Consider the following 11,859-nt stretch of genomic DNA (forward strand, 5'->3'; position numbering starts at 1 on the left):
TTCTTTGTCATTGTTATTGTTGCTGCAGTTGTTGCTAAAAAATAAATAACATCTATAAAGTTCACTTAAGATTCCTCAAGTAGAGTTCTTAAAGCTTCAACTTAAGGCAATTGAACAACTACAACACATCATATTATGACAATGAAAAGCATGCTATTGGCCAAAAGGTTATATGATTTGTACAAACTCAAGTACAGAAATATGTACGTGATATCAAAAGCAAAGGGAAACAAACATACTCATCTGTGTGTGTGCTTTCTGATAGATGTCACTGAATCTACATAATACAGGAACTTTAGTCTAGGAAATGGTATTGCCCAAAATGCATTGGGTATTCCTACATTGATTAACAATAAAGACAATTGCTGGGCATAGTGGCACACGCCTTTAATGCCAGCACCTGAGAGGCAGAGGCAGGCGGATTTCTGAGTTCCAGGCCAGCCTGGTCTACAAAGTGAGTTCCAGGACAGCCAGGGCTACACAGAGAAACCCTGTCTTGTAAAGAAAAAAAAAAAAAACAATAAAGACAATTTCCTATATGCATGCCCCTAGGCCAACTTGATCTAGACAATCATTCAATTGAGACTCTCTTCTCATGAATCTAGTCTGTGACAAATTGACTTTTAAACTGTAACTAAAAATAGTTACATTGTATATCTTAAACAATACTTCTCTAAATATGTCCATTCTCCTTGGAATGGGGTGGAGAAAATTGAATGTCTCAACATTCTATGTAGTATGGTTTGTATATGATTTGTTCTTCAGGGACACCACACGTGTTGGAAGTTTAGTCCTTAGTATGAAACATGAAGATATGGTGAAACCTTTAGTGAAAGTAAGGTTGCTCACTGGGGATTTGCCCTTGGAATGGAAGACTGAGCTCCGTGAATAAATTTGTTCTTGTGAGAGCAAACTACTATTAATGAACAAGCCTGGCCCCTGAAACTCTCTGGTTTCCTGGCTTGCTATATAATTTCTTCTGCAGTTCCTTCTGCAATTGTGATCTCATCTACTATAAGACATCATTAGAGACTAACAAAAAAAGTTTTTTCACCCTTAAAAGCTATAAACCAAGAATTGGCCGGGGGGGGGGGGCGGTAATTCAGTCAGTAAAATGCTTACCACACAAGCAGGGGATTGAGTTCAATTGTCAGAACCTATGTTAAAAAAAAAAAAAAGCCAGCACATTATCGCAGGTTCATTGCTGAAGAGGCTGAGATACAGATGGCTTAGGTTTACAATCCATCCAGACAACCTGAATCAATGAACTCTAGGCCAAAGAGATGTTTCTAGTTAAATGGCTCCTGAAGAATGTCACCTGGGGTTGTCTTCTGTACTCTGTACATACTACACCACAGACATGCACCTGCACGGAAAAAAAAAAAACCCACATAAACGCATATCCTCTCCCATAAAACCAGTGACCTAAATAAGTTCTCTGCATAGTAATTAACGAAGTCTACTTTGTTATAGCGACAGAAAATGGACTGACATCAGGGAAGGTCAAGTCAGATCAGAATCATTACAGTTGTTTGGAGAAATCACCAACTTGGCATAGGTGTCTGGTACCCAGGTGGAAAGAAAGATGTATTTTTCTTTATACCTCAAGTGGATTAGTGTTGTCTCTTCCCATGCTCAGGTGAAGATTCATGAAAAAGAACACTTGTTACACAAATGTGAGAGTCCAAGTTTAATGCCAAGAACTCATGTGAAAAAGTGGTTGGGTGTGCATGAACCTGTGAACCTGTAACAAGCGGGGATGCGTGGAAAGGGGAGGATGGTGGGATCAGCAGGCCTAGATGGCCTTCAGCCTGGCACCCGGGTCAGTGAGGGTCTCTGACCTGACGTAAGAAAATGAGGCAGACAGTGATAGAAGTGACCATGTATCTTGTCTTTCTCTGGTTTCTGCATATGGGTGTGTGCTCTCACATACATGTGTGCATACATGTGTGCATTCACATATACATACAAAAAGAAAGAAATACACAGAGAGAAAGAAAGAAAAAAGGAATCAAAGGAACAAAGAGAGGAAAGGAAAGGAAGGAAGAGAGGAAGAAAGGAAGGAAGAAAGGAAGGAAGGAAGGAAGGAAAGAAAGAAGAGAAACAAGAAAACAAGTAGGTTAGTTCCTTGTGCTCAGGAGTTGTGTCTGGCTTTCATACTGTTAAAAATCTCTGATGTGATCCTTACTTAAACCAAATTCTGACTAAAATACAAACGATACGAGTGTAGAGGCCAGGGAAGCCGTTGCTGACACTGTAATCTGAGCAGCTCTGCAGTCTGACAAGGTATCTGCCTCTAAATGAGGTCTTGGATGAGGTCTTGGTAACAACCCCCCAAATCTTGCCCCTGTGCCAAATCCAGGACCCAAGGAAGCAATCAGCTCAGCCCCTCCCCCCGCAACATTTATTCAATTTTCTTTATTTGGATAGGCTTGGATTTGGCTCATTACACAAAGTCTTGGTTTGTATTTTCATTAATGTTTAAGCTCCCTCAGATCCTTTTTGGAAAGAGCTAAGAGCTGAGGCTTAAACAAACAATAGAAAATGCTCAGACTTCAAAGAAGCACCACCTTAAGGAAACTAGCCAGGCTTTGGAATGTTGAGCTTCTTTCTGCCTGGGCCTAATTAGCCTTGTGATCTGGCAAACCCGTGCAACTCCAATGTGTTCAGCAAAGACTTTTGGCTACCTTTCTGAAGGACTATCATGTCTGTCTGGATCCTCATCTACAGAGAACATTGTTTTCTCTTCCCATTGAGCTCTGCCTGAGGAATGATAGCCTTTTCTCTTTCCTTTGTCCTCCCTTGGAGTCTTGGCAAAAATCATAGGCTAAGTCTTTTCTTTTGCTCAACTACAGGGCTCCCAGGCTTTGGACTCTAACCTGTAAATAAAGCAAAAGAAAAATGTTTAATACACCAGAGAATATGAACTCTGACTGTGATTTCTTTCCTTTTGGGAGTTCCTCTGAAGACCCTGAACAGGAAAACACATTTTAATTCATAAAGCACAGGCAGTAGGGCCATCTATTTCCTCTCTGGCCAGCAGTAGCCCAGCCTCACAGGATCTAAACTCAAGATATCTGGAAGAAAATGGCTTACAAGGAAGAAAAAATCCAGCCAGAGAAGGCTAATCACTACCCATTTTACAACTCCATTTCTCCCCCAGAGATGTCAACCATTCCATGTTTTTGCTATCACTGCTGGCACTGTGAGCCAGGTAGTTCAGGTAGAACATCAAACTACACTCATGGGCCATGTCCAAGCCAACAATTTTTGGTAAGCATGAACTTGAATTTATTTGTTTAGTATTATCTATTTTGCTTCTTATAGTACTGACAATACTGATTAGTTGATACAAAGACTAAATACTCAGCAAAGACTAAATAAAATAGTTAACATTTGACTTGTACAAGAAAAGTGTCCACATATCACATACCCTTCTCCCAAGGCTCAGAAAACACTATAGAAGAAGCAACACAGAGATATAGGAGCCAGAAGCCAAAGAAGACCTGGGGAAATTATTTTTTTTCTTCTGGAGATAACAGGAGTGATGTATTAATAATCTTAACAGAATCTGTGGGTGCCTGCAAAAGACTAACCAAGAGTAAGTTAATCACCATTCCAGGATGGAGTGTGGAGGGCCTCATTCGCCCCCCACTCCAAGCTGAGAGATTTTATGACAGTTGATGACTGCTAAGAAAGGGACTGACAGATTTCTTTAAGGGTGTGGCTTCTGATAGAAGAAGCATGTTCCAGTAGATGGCCCAATAGTCATATGGGCAGCACCAACTGCAGTATGGTGTGGTAAGAATATAAAAAAGAGGTCATGAAGGATGGAGGAGAGGTGAGGATTAAGGTGGAGGGAGGTAGATCTAGCTGGGCTTAGAGAGACAAGGGAAGAGTGAATATGATCACAATGCATTGTCTGCAGGCATAGAATTCAGAAGGACCAATTAAAGTGGCTGTATTAAAAGGGGGATGTGAGAAAAACAACCTGTAGGGTGGATGGGACACAACAGGGGTAAGAGAAAGATAAGAAAGCTAAAAGCGGGAGTAATCAGGTTGCATCATGTAATCATGTACATGTATGAAGCTGGTAAAGACCAAAGGGGATCGGCTTTTACAAACGCCCAAACAAAAAACAAATGAGTCCAGAGAGATGCCACACTTGTTCAAAGCACTTGATGCTTAGAAGAGGAACTAGGTTCACTTCCCATCACCCACCCCAGGAGATTCACAACCACTGACATCCTCTTCTGGCCTCTTAGGGCACAAGCACACACCATGGGCACACATACCCCCACAGATAAAATAAAAACTTCCAAAACCATATCAAGGAATTGGAATGCAAATGGTCAAATAAATCTATAAAAATATCAGAGACAAAAAGAATGGCAGTGGATACATGGAAACTAAAATTTTAAACTGCCATATAATTTAAGTTCCTTTTCCAGTGACCTGAGCCAATTTTTTTTCACCATCATTTCAGATGCAGAATACAAACTCTCTCAAGAAATATGCTATGAAATTGACATAGCTCCAATTCAGAACAGCTATTCTCGATAGGACATGGATTTTCTAAGGCGAGCTCCCCATGGAAATTACATTGCAACAAATATAAAGAGCGCTAAGAGGTAGCATAATTTTCATTATGCTAAGACCATATTCATTTTTGCTTCTCTGCAGGTTCGCAGCTTGAAATGAAGTCCTCAGTTACTTACTGCAAGGAATCCCCAAAGCATCCTTTATGAGATCACACACTGTGAAGCAGGCCCCCTCTAAACTCGCACAGAGAAAACACAGCTACAAAGGGGCCATGAGAAATAGATAAGAATAAAATCAATGCAGATCTCGGTGCAAGCTGTATGTTCTGCAGAGAGTATTAGAAACCTGTTGGAATACTGGTCCATGCTGCCCGTCTGTGCAGCACATTTAATTATTCATTTTATTCACCTGACTGACCACTTAAAAACCATGTAGTCAGTGCTTCAGCAATAATTTCATTTCTAAGTGTTCCGCCTGGTTATTTTTCTGTGTGTGCACACTATTAATTAATGACGATGGAGAAGTCCATAAATTTTAGTGTTCGGTCTCAGTGGAGCTTGAATCCATTACTCATGAAAGCCAGCGTCTACAGCCACTAAGTAGGCACAAAGAGATAAGTATTGATTTTGGTTTTGAGTTTTAATTTTTTTTCCTCATCGAATCTAAATGAATAGCTTGCATTTGAACAGCCTTCACAGGGCCAGACAGGGCAACACAGCACACACCTGTGAAGTGGGCACAGCCTACTCACATGTTTAAGAGGATCTGTGTGTGCCATGGGTGGAGAATGATAAACTATGTAAGACCCTTGAAAAACTCAGCCAAGCCTTCTCTGAGCATTAGTGTCATACTAAATTGAGACAAAGGAGATATTGGCCTCCCATCTTCTAACCCCAAGTCCCTAATAAAACTTCTAACATGATTGCATTCAGTTGATTCAGCTTCTTTGAAGACCACAGAGATGACATTGATAATATAGTAGAAAGTAGCCTCATGACATGTAGGAAAATCTGGAGCTAGCCTAGGACTGTGCTTCATTGAAAGCAAACTACACTGCTATATAACGAGGGTGGTATTTGATGAGTCAGGGTTGCATTTGTTTACTAGAGAGGCCGAAATGCAGGCTACCAACTCTGATAGTTTATGGTTTTCAACTTGATGGGCCCCTTGGAGATTTGTAAACTTGGAGTCAAATATCTTGACTTGTATGCAGTAGATAATATAAGTTAGGTTAATGAACAGTGTGAACGACTATCATAAATGCGTGTGTCACCCTTTCTTTTGGCTGGGGTCCTAGCCTGGATAAAAGGGAGAAAGCCAGCTGCACACCAGCACTCATTTCACTGTTTGCTGACTGTGGATGCAATATGCCCAGCAGGCTTGCCTCTGCTGCATGCTTTCCTTGTCAAAGCTAAATACATTTCCCCAATGTGCAAGCCAGAATGAATCCTTTCTTCCTTAAATCACTTCATATGTGGTATTTTATCACAGTTACCAAGCAAAGCACTGAATACACCGATGTGTCTGGTCAGCGTTCATATAGCGGACCTGAAGACAGAGTTTGGACAGTAAAGTCTTGTCGTGCAAGTCTAAGAACAAACAGCAGTTCAATTCCCAAAACCATATTTTAAAAAAATCCAGTCAAGGTAGTGAGTATTCATCATCCCTTCATCAGGAGAAAGAATTGGGGAGACCCCAGGTCTCACTGGTCCTTCAACCTAGCCCCACTGAATGAGCCCAGGCCAGTGGGAGACACAGGTTCAACAAAACTGGTGGGGGATAGCACTCAAAGTTTCCCCCTGTCTTCCACATAAATGTACACACGAAACTTCATCAACATCCACATCCACATATATGAGCACAGACCCCTAGATACAAAGAACCATACAAATTAGTTACAAGAAAATTATCCTAAAACATATGAGATATGATACAGATCTTACCAACCATGAATGAGATACAAATAATTATGTTTTAAAGAGAAATGGGCGTTAGAGATGGTTCTGCAGGTAAAATGCTTTCCATATACTTATCACAACTGTAGTTCTGTCCCTAGCTGCCATAGAAAAACCAGGTAGATTCAGAGGCTAAGATGAAGATAGGCGATCCGGAATTAAGCTGGTTAGCTTGCCTATCAGTATTGACAGACTATGGGCCCTCTCAAAGACCCTGTCTTAGTCAGGGTTTCTATTCCTGCACAAACATCATGACCAAAGAAGCAAAGTGGGGAGGAAAGGGTTTATTCAGCTTACACTTTCCACACTGCTTTTGATTACCAAAGGATGCAGGACTGGAACTCAAGCAGGTCAGAAAGCAGGAACTGATGCAGAAGCCATGGAGGAATGTTCTTTACTGACTTGCTTCCCCTGGCTTGCTCTGCTTGCTCTCTTATAGAACCCAAGACTACCAGCCCAGGGATGGTCCCACCCACCAGGGGCCTTTCCCCCTTGATCACTAATTGAGAAAATGCCTTACAGCTGGATCTGTTGTAGGCACTTCCTCAACTAAAGTTCCTTCCTCTGTGATAACTCCAGCTGTGTCAAGTTGACACAAAACTAGCCAGTACAATTGACCCCTTGTCAACTTGACATACAAACACATCACTAGTAAGCCTCAACCCTTAGTTCTTATTCATCCTGCTTGTGGACGTTGTACATCGTGGTGCGGAGCCTAGTGCGCACCACGATGTACAACGTCCACAAGCAGGGCCCTCTCAAAGACCCTGTCTTAGTCAGGGTTTCTATTCCTGCACAAACATCATGACCAAAGAAGCAAAGTGGGGAGGAAAGGGTTTATTCAGCTTACACTTTCCACACTGCTTTTGATTACCAAAGGATGCAGGACTGGAACTCAAGCAGGTCAGAAAGCAGGAGCTGATGCAGAAACCATGGAGGGATGTTCTTTACTGGCTTGCTTCCCCTGGCTTGCTCAGCCTGCTCTCTTATAGAACCTAAGACTACCAGCCCAGGGATGGTCCCACCTACAAGGGGCCTTTCCCCCTTGATCACTAATTGAGAAAATGCCCCACAGCTGGATCTCATGGAGACATTTTCCCAACTAAAGCTCCTTTCTCTGTGATAACTCCAGCTGTGGGGCATTTTGTGTCAACCCAAGTTGACACAAAACTAGCTAGTACAGTCCCCAATTCAATGAGTAAGGTGGAGACTTAGAGAGGAAGACACTCAAGGTCATTTGTAAGGTTTCTACATGTTCATGCCCCACACATATACCCATGCCCACACAACTCAACATGAATATACATACATGTGCATACCTTATACACATACACAGGCAAAATGGAATTATACAAAGAAAACAATCTCTTAATAATAGGGAGTCCATAGAAAATACCAGTAATCATATATATATATATATATATATATATATATATATATATATATATATATACTTTCAATACACTGGTGAGGTAAGTGGTTACCAAAAGCTAATGGCTTTAAACCTCATAGGAGGAGTTACATCAGATATTATGATATTATAATTACAATCTTTCGACCATAGATGAAGACATGGGTTTGGAATTTTTACACTCACAGATAAAAGTCATACTATCTCTAATGTCCCCTACCTTGGATATGGGCACCTAATATTAATCCTGACTATCTCCTGCCATTTAGAACACCCCTTCTTAAAAGTGTCCAACACTTTTATATTCTCTACAAATCTATAAGGCAGGAAAATATTGAACCTAAGGATGATTGTGAAGCTAATTAACTATGTCAACTTGAGTGAGTGCTTTACCACCCAGAACAAAATTAGAGTCACCAAGAGTGTTGTTTGAGATTTGTTTGCCAGTTTAATTTCAAAACAGTTTCTAAGACTCCACTTGGGACTCCCTGATGCAATCTCTCTGGGAGTTATTCTTGAGAAATCTGCATTTGTCAAAACTTCCCAGGAGAGTACAACCTGGGGAGTGGTTGAGAGTCACTGAAGGTTGGCTCCCACAGAGAGCTGCTACAGAGCTTGTAAACTACTCGCAAATGAATCTAGTTCCTCTTGTTCTTGCCTAACCATATTCTTAATTCTTGATCTATAAAATGAAGGTGTTCAAGTCATATGTGACCCCAATAAGACTTCTGTAAAATTATGGTCATTTCTTTTTCTTAAATAAAATTTAAGAAATTTATATTTGAAACCACTCTAACTCCCCAACTCCTTCCATGTCTACCTCCCAAATTCATAAACTGTATTAAAATTATTATTGTTAAATGTGCTTATATTTATACAAATACATATAATATATACATACTACATATATAAACAGATAGATAGATAGATAGATAGATGATAGATAGATAGAGATAGATAGAGATAGATAGATAGATAGATAGATAGATAGATAGATAGAGATAGATAGATAGATGATAGATAGATAGATAGATAGATAGATAAATAGATAGATATGTAGAATGTATATAATATGCTGAATCTATTTACTTTTGCTTGTATGTACCTGTGTCCAAGACTGATTACTTAAGGCTGGACAACCTACATGAGAGCTCATCCCTGGAGGAGAAAATGATACTCCCTCTCTCAGCAGGCATGGACCTCCCATAGCTTTTCACCTAGGGTTGGAAATATGTGCAATTTGCCTACTGCCCTGGCAGATCAATGGATGCTGTCATTGTGCTATCTTGTTTAGTGGACTCTACTGTTGAGAATTCTTGGGTGAATTCCTGTCATGTCTAGGCAACACTAATAGCAGGCACTCTGGACCTCTGGCTCTTACAATCTTTCTGCCCCCTCTTCTGCAATTTCTCCTGAGCTTTATGCAAAGGAACTGCGTTGCAGATGTATCAGCTCAATTTGGGCACCCTAAACCAGTCTCTGCATTTTGAGCAACTGTAGATCTCTGTCAGAGTCTCCATCTGGGGAAAGCAGGAGCTTCTTTGATGAGAAGTGAGAGGTACACTTATCTGTGGGTTAATAATATTTAAAATAAAGTTAAAAATTGTTTTGGTTTAGGAAAATGGCAAATACTAGGTTCTCTTCTAAGGTCTGTGACCTCTCTAGCCATGGACTTGGTTTACAGTACTAGATATGAATTTACCTCCTGTTGAGTGGGCCTTAAGTCCAATCAGAAAGATGTTGGTTACCAACAAGACTTCTATGCCACCATTATACCATTGCGGATATCTTGCTGGTCCATTGTGGTTCACACACATTTCTGCTGGGTACAAATACAATCTTCTTTAGCAAATTGATACCATGTTCCCATAATAAGAGAGCCAGTTTAAATAGTAGGTTTTAGGTCAGATCTAGTTTTATTCCTCCAAATCCTATGTCCAAAGTGTATGGTATCTTCATCAATAAGGAAATTACTTTAATATTCTGCAACCAAGGAAAATAGCAATAGCCTGTTTTTGGAGTCTCTTCTACATCCCTGACCAACAATGTGAACAATAAATATTCATGCTACTGCAATTTTTGTTAGGCTTCAGTTCTTGGGGGAGTTATTCTCTATGGATTTCTCAAAGGTTCTTAGTGTTATTCATCTCTCTTTCTTACCACCTCTTCAGTTACAGTTCCCCCTTTGTAGCTCCTGTGTTCTGCTACTGCACTGTCTAGAGCTAAATACCTCCTTTTCTTACTTTCCTGATATTTTGCGGTTATTCTACGTTGTATATTCAAATCTAAAGACTCAGAGGTAGGAACTACAAATAAGAGAGGAGATATAGTGTGTGTCTTATTTGATTTAAGTAACCTCACTCACTATATTGTTTTCACTTCCATAGATTAATTGCAAATTTCATGGTTTCGTTTTCCTTTACAAGTTAATAGAATAGGTAATTTTCATTATCTATTATCAACAAATTTCTTGAAAGAGTACAAAGACTAGAATTTTCTTTTCTGAGTTTTGAGGGATATAACAGACATTCTTAAAGAATAATTCTAGTACCAGTAAATAGAGCTTTAAGAAAACAAAGAATGGATGTGTGTTTGGTACTGTATTAGCTCCTTTTTAATGACTGTAACAAATTATCAGTGGAAGGAAGGGATAACAATAAAAAGAAAATATTGTTCACTTTGTTTACAATTTTTGTGAGTCATGGGCGCCCATGACTGAAGTGGATGTGAAAGAATGAGATAATTGTGTTTGAGAAGATGCAAAAGAATAAAATCATTTTGCCTGTGTGGTAAGGGGTTAGTTAGGCTTACTTTTGTAACAGTTTAGTTTCAAAGCTAAGTCAGTGCCCCAAGATATTTTCCATTCTGATTAAGTTGTACAAGAAGCAAAATATTTATGTTATAGAACAATCTTTTCCTCTGAAACCACTATACTATTTTTGATGTTTTTTTTATTAACTTTTACTTCTTTATAGTAGATATTTTCAGTGTACATATAAGTAGCAATTGGTCATATTAATATGTACCTTTACTGCAGTAAGAAGTAAATTTTAAACTTTTTCTCTCTTTGAAAATATGTTAAAATTATATTATGGGACCATAGTCAATATATTTCCATTAAATTAAAATGTTTCACTCTCCAATGTGGTACAAAATATGTATACTTTTCTATCTACTATGTTAGTATGCCTTTCCTTGACAAGTTAATAGAATACAGGAGTAAAAACAAAAAACACAGAAATGGGAACAAAAAAAAAAACAGAGTGAAAACTATGATTGACAAAATCAGACACATGGCTGAGCAAAGGGAAGCATTAACAAATATCTAGGGCAACATTGTAGATGCTTCTGTGATGCAGACTGACTCCCCACTGACTATATAACGGAGCACATAAACCCATAGTTTCAAGAAAAGCTCAAAACATGAAAATCACTAAGTTGGTGTTAGGAAAAGATATCACAGCTCCCACAAGAGTATTTTCAGCCCAGAGGGATGACTTGTAGTGACAAAGAAACAGCCCTTCATCCCCAAAGACAGGAGGATAGGAGACAGCTTTAGCAGTATCTGAACTGTTCTTTCTACTGATACTAACTTTACCATGTCCTGAAGATAAAGAGAAATGACAGGAATGTTATAAAATACACAAAGATTGTCTACCTAGAGAAAGTGTGTGTGTGTGTGTGTGTGTGTGTATGTGTGTGTGTTTCCACTTATCTAACACATATTGTCTGCTAAAAGGCTAGAGATCTGAGAGTTCAACAGCTATACAAACCTGAACTTCACAGGGATGATCTTGTAAGATGGTCTGAGAATTGCCCCATATTCCCATTCTAAGTATATACCTCTAATCAGACCTGCACCAAAAGCAGGAACCAGGAAAGATAACTAACTGGGGTTCAGAGTGGGCAAGGACCAGGAAAGATAACTAACTGGGGTTCAGAGTGGGCAAG

Source organism: Mus pahari, chromosome 7 (genome assembly GCF_900095145.1).
Source record: "Mus pahari chromosome 7, PAHARI_EIJ_v1.1, whole genome shotgun sequence".
Taxonomy (NCBI): Eukaryota; Metazoa; Chordata; class Mammalia; order Rodentia; family Muridae; genus Mus; species Mus pahari.